This window comes from Condylura cristata, unplaced genomic scaffold (genome assembly GCF_000260355.1).
Source record: "Condylura cristata isolate star-nosed mole 26May11 unplaced genomic scaffold, ConCri1.0 scaffold00002, whole genome shotgun sequence".
NCBI lineage: Eukaryota > Metazoa > Chordata > Mammalia > Eulipotyphla > Talpidae > Condylura > Condylura cristata.
In genome coordinates, this window is record NW_004567103.1 from 55,913,779 (window position 1) to 55,919,778 (window position 6,000).

Here is a 6,000-nt window from a genome sequence, read left to right on the forward strand (position 1 = left end):
GATAAGATAGCATTTCCCAGGGCCAAAGACTGAATAAAAGCATGCAGGAGAGAATCAGCCATGATTGCTTGTAGTTGTTGCTATGTTATAAATGTGTCCATGGCCCTGCGTACTGCTCCTGATGAGTCATCCTTGCAAATAAAGTAAGTGTAAGTTTACATGCATGACATATTGTATACAAATCTAGAAAAAGGTCTTCCAAGAAATAAGTTTCCAAAGCAAATTATTTTGGTTAGTGATTTTAACTTGTGATTCTTTGTAGGGCTATTCTCTTTCCTTGTAGAAACAAATGCAGGCTATTGCATGGGTTGAATACTATTTCTCTTAGAGACCAGATAGTAAAGATTTTGGACTTTCCTAACCATATGGTCGCTGCCACCACTATCAACTCTGCTGTTTCAGTGTGAAAGCAGCCATAGGCGATACGTAAAATGAACAAGTGGGGCTGTGTTCCAATAAAACTTTTATTTACCAGGACAGACTGTGGGCTAGAGTTGACCCGCTATCAGCATGCGACCTGATAGTTTTCACTGATGCTTTTCAGCAGTTGAATATTTGCTAAAGGCTACAACTGTTTGTAAATACTATTGAGTTTATTTTTTATTTTTTCATTTTAGATAGCCATGATGATGAGTAAAGCGAATCTTAAAAATTTTCAAGAATAACTTAACAATTTGGGGAATTCTGGAAATCCCCATTCCTTACTCCTACAATCCAAAGATGAACATCTCTGCTGAGAATTTGCAAAAGCCAGAGAAGGGGAGCTGCAGCATCTCCATGCTCCTTGCTACTTCGTGACTCAGTTGGCAGTTATCATCTGTCGACTTTCTGTGTCTCTTTGTTCTTTCTGTTCCTGGTGTTGCCACGTTTATCAGTTATGAGGAATATTTGACCTGTTTTTCCACTGAAATGTTGGGAATCTTGGGACTCATCTGGTATCACCTTTATCTTTCTGCAGAATTACCTATCTTTCCTAGGTATTTAAGTGACTGGAATAGATTATTCTTCAAGGACACTTGACATTTATATGCTTGGTTATAGCAGTAATATCATAGAGTCAGAGCAAGAGAACATTTGTGGTTTCATGCAAATGATTTGTTGTTATTCAGGCTGGTGTGGTTTATGCTTTTCCTATCACACTTTATTCTAAGGGATGGAAAACAGGGAAGGGAGCAAACTAAGAATATGTACTACGATCATTCAGTTCATTTCTTATCTAGTAAATATGTAGTTTGTCTTACTGGTAATTAAGAGCACAGTTTTCAGATTCAGCAAAACTTGGTTTTGCCACTTAATGTGTCACATTTTGACATTTCAGTTTCAATTTCACCTCTATTATTATTATTTTAAAGATTTATTTATTTGTGCATACAGAACTGGGGTACAGGCCAGAGGCTCAGGGGCAGCGAGAGGCTTCACCAGAGACAGAGTGGGGAACAGAACAGGCAGATCGACGAAGTACACTGCTGAGGGGAGCAGTGAGCGGGTCAGGAGAGGTCTGCCACACCATGTGGTCACCTCCGGGGCAGGTGGGAATGGAACTCATGCGGAAGCAGCTTTAGATTCTCAGTGTTGTGCTTTAACCCGCTGTGCCACCAGGGAGGGCCCACCTCTAATATTATTTTTAGTGTGGGAATATCAGTGCTTTCCTTTCAGGTGTTTTTTTTTTTTTTTTTTTTTGTTGTTTGAATTAAATCAGGTACAAGTAAATGATGAGTGCAGTCCTAGAACTGAAGACCTACTAAATATTAGCTGGTGTTACTAGTAACTCTCAAAGGTGAGAGGTAATTTACCATTTCAGAGGAAAGGAACCTGAAATTCAGAGGTTAAATGATTTGTGTGAGGTCATAGTAGGTTGTAAAACTGCTTTCTCAGTCCATGTTCTTGGTACCATAGGCTATATGTTCAAGTAATTTCAGTTAGTAGTAATTCTTCAGCAATATATAACATGGTTAATTTCGGTGATGGTAGTGAGTGGATAGACACAGAAGCTGTAAGATGATGTCTTGCAAGGGCAAGGATTTGCGGTATTTAGAAGCCACAATTTCTAGAAGCCAGAGATACAGTTATAACCAAGTGGAGAAAACTTGCCCTGATTTATTTCCTGTTGCTTAGCTGCTTTGTTGACTGCCAAGAACTTGTTTAATTTTAAGTCCCTTTTATGCTTGCCTTCTACTAAGGTCCCATCATATTATAATGACTTTTACAAAGTAGCCATGTTCTTTTAAATTAGATGAAAGAAAAATGTACCACTATACTGTGCCTACATTTGGAGTAATAACTTTTTTTTTTTTATTTCTCTTTCCCCTTTTTTACACTCACCATCCACCATTTTACAGGGATGTGTTCTGACCTTTATGATCTTCACGTGGTATGATTAGTTTCCAATAATTAAACCTTCATAGTGAAACCAAATGAGTTGGTTAAGGTTTTAGGAAAAGCTCAGTGAAAGCTTTGTGACAAGTTGCTGGAGTTTGCTATATAGATATTTACTTCATAGCACTGATTTTAATGCATAGGCCTCTCTGTTTTTATTCTTTTAATTATTCTTGGGGTTTTGAACACAGCCCTTCAGGATCTGTCAAGCTTGCTTTCTGGCATGAAGGGTATTGGTGAGAAGATGGGTCCTGAGTAGAACATTTGAGGAGTTAAGTATTGGGAATTTGGTTTCCACTTTAGCTCCCATTTCACTAATCTAGTCCTCCTTGTTTTGCACCACAGTTTTGACTTCAGTCCATGGGTTATGTGAGACTTTGAAGCTAAATTGTGTTTAATTTGAACACTTGATTTTTATGCTGTAATTCTTGAGCACCAACTGTATGTTAAATATGTGAAGGAAAAGGGTGCAGCTAAAGACTAATATGTGATCCTTGCTTAGTTTTAAATTGGTTTGGAGATGAACCAGTTCAAGGCAGAGGATATGTGCCAGGATGAGTCATATAGAATAGAAATACCAGACCAATTAGAATGGAAAGTTGTGGAAATATTTAAGAACCATTAGAGAAGGCTGAACAGAGGCAGAGAAATGGCCCACAGTCTTGTAGGATGAGAAGGAATTCCTTGCAGTGAAGGAGAAGTTGGAAGGGAAGTGGAAGCTGATTTGTAAGTAAGAAGAAAAATCTGGTTAAGTAAAATGGAAGCTGAAAAATACCCTTACTTTTCTGCTTTATCTAAACGTTCCCCAAACAGTGCCTGTGTCTTAAAGACTTGGTTGCCCCCAGGCAGGACAGCTTGCCACTGGGCCCCTCCTGCAATGCAGTTATTTTGGCAGAGGTGAAAGCAACTTCAGCGTGAATCTGCCAAATTTCCTTGGCCTTAGCAGCTTGGAAAATACCAGAATTTCAACAGTTTGTTCTAAAACTCAAGGTCTGTGGATACTGCTCAGCGGATGAGTTTGTTTTAAAAGATGCCTACTTTGAGGATGGAACTTTGCTCTGTTAAATGATTGCTGAAGTCCTAAATTTCTGCCTTATCTTTGTTTTTTGTTTTTTTTTAAAAATATTTTTAGTGTGTTTTTTGCATGTGTAGAATTTCTTTTCAAATTGATGTGAGCCTTCATTTAGGCTGAAGTGAGAAAAGTTTTTATATTTGTAAAGCATTTTCCTTGAATTTCAAGGTTGTGATTTTCCATCCAAATAATTATTTAAGAATGGTGTATTTTGGGTCTGATTTCTGCTTAGGTATATTTACATGCAAGTTTTCTTGGCAAAATGTTCTTTGGGGTAAAAAAAAAAGTGCTGTTTTCCAAAAGGAGTAAATTCTTCAATGTTTTGTGTTACTTAACTATTTGAATGGGAAAATGGTGTTCTAATAAAAATTTCCTCTTCCTTTGGTAAATGTTGATGTTTTTAAAATCTTCCTAAAGGGAAAGGGAGCATGGGTGGCTTTTGTTTCTTTGTGTGTGTGTGTGTGTGTGTGTGTGTTATCTGGAGCCCGTTCCATTCCACTGTATTCTCCTTCCCTACCATTGTTTTATGAGCCTTTGAACTAGATCTATAGTTCCTACTGGCAATGGTGGTTGAAAATGGACCAAAACCAGATCTCAGGATGTATAAATAAGAAGGTTACTCAGGGTCATGGGTGTTTCAAGAGTGGCTGGGGGGTCAGGAGCGAGACTTTCATTCTGTATTTGTGCACTACTTGAATGTTTTCTTTAACCAAGTAGATATAGCAGTTAATATGCACCAAATCATGTCTGTTTTGGTTTATTTGTCCATAGCACGTGAACTTAAAGGAACTTGAATTTGAAATTTACCAACTATAGATCTAACTGGGTTTTGTGTCAGTGAGAGAAATACTTTAAAGACTAGCCTGCTGCCTGTCAGAGGAAAAAACCCTACCAGGCTTGTTTCAGCTTTAGTTCTGTGGTCCCAACTGAAAGGCTTGTCAAGTGTGTGATTCCATTAGCCAGCACCTTCAAAACTGCAGGATGTTCTTCTGCTTAGCTGCTGTTTTTTGTTCCCCTCTGCAGCCTTGAGCCCTTGTGAGTGACGCATTGCTATAGTTGGAGCTACTAGAGAACTCATTATTCCAGGAGCCTCAGCAGTGCCTCTCCCACCTCCCCAAGTCTACCTGTGACCGGTGACCTAGGAGCACGCTGCTTGAAGGACTGTGGGAAGATATGACCGCCAGCCAGCTCTAAGGTAGCTGAGTCAGCTTTTACCCAGGAACTCAGAGCAGCGCTGCCAGAATCTGCAGTAAAGCCATTTCAACAAATCACCTATTTTAATGCTCTTTGGCAGAGATCAAATCTACACGGTAACTTCTTAGCTGCAGTGATGTTTTCGTTGGTTTGTGTGAATCCAATATAAGAATATTAAGACCGAGTATAATAGTTCTTGGTTCCTGTATTGCCTGCATAGACTTTAAATTTTGGGGGTGGGGTGGGGTGGGGTAAGTAGATCACCCTTACTTAAATTTGGCCACATTGTTGAAATATTACCAAGATTTCCCTGTATATAAAATGCTGTTGCCATTCTTTTCACCTTTTAGGGCCACTGCTTCCCTTCCTCCCCTACTTTTTTTTTTTAATTAAAGATGCATTTATATTCACATAGAACTGGCCAGAGATGCGGAGGGTGAGAACACTCACCAGGGACAGAGTGGGGAGCAGGACAGGCAGATCGACAAAGTACACTGCTGAGGGGGGCAGCGGGCGGGTCAGGAGAGGTCTGCCTCACCATGTGGTCACCTCCGGGGCAGGCGGGGATCAAACTCATGCAGAAGTGGCTTAAGGTTCTTAGTGCAGGCCTTTAACCCGCTGCACCACCAGAAAGCCCCCCCTCCTCCCACTTTTTAATGGATTGTATGTTTCAGAGCAATTCTAGATTCACAGAAAAATTGAGCAGGAAGTACATACAGTTCTCATCTAGCCCTGTTCTTACACGAGACCACTTTCGCTATCAAAATCCCCCTCCATGGCAGTACATTTATATTTGATGAGTGCATTGTTGATAAGTCTTTATCACCCATAGTCCTTAGTTTACCTTAATGTTCATTCATTGTTCGCCTTACACATTTTATGAATTGTGATAGGTATAAAATTCCCTCCTTTCTCTCTTGGCTAATTTGTAACACATATGACTTTCATGTACAGACAATGTAGGCAGATTGATTATGTTGAAAAACCAGTGGAACACAGCTACAACTTTTTTATCGCTTTGAGATTATTTGCAATAATGACATGTATCCACCATTGTAATAATCAAACAGGAAAGTTTCACTGTCCTAAAAATCCTCTCTGTTCCCACCTCTACCTTTCTCCACCTGCTGGCAACCACTGTGTCCATACTTGGACTGTTCCTAGAGCTACATTTTCATATAGAATAATTTGAAATCTGTGTAAATTCTTGCCACCATCATGAAATACCTTCAAGGTTGTGTTTAGGAGGGGTGTGATAAAAATTGTTGCTTTATAAAATAGAGTCTAATATATTTCTTTGAGGGGAGGCCTGAAGTGTTGACTGTCAACACTTGATGTCTTCGCTGAATGAAATCTAG

At 39.4% G+C, this 6,000-nt stretch overlaps 1 protein-coding gene across 5 annotated transcripts in view; it reads left to right on the forward strand.

The window, feature by feature from the left end:
- ACVR1 (activin A receptor, type I) overlaps positions 1–6,000 on the forward strand; it is a 122,916-nt gene that overhangs the window by 47,425 nt on the left and 69,491 nt on the right. For 2 of the 5 annotated variants that reach the window (XM_012728647.1, XM_004674635.2), the window contains one exon: positions 4,472–4,643. The exons of 2 other annotated variants lie outside the window; for them this stretch is intronic. The gene's annotated coding sequence lies outside the window, so the exon portion shown is untranslated. Of the gene's footprint in view, positions 1–4,471; positions 4,759–6,000 lie in introns of all 5 variants that reach the window. One more of the 5 variants, XM_012728653.1, reaches the window with a different exon arrangement.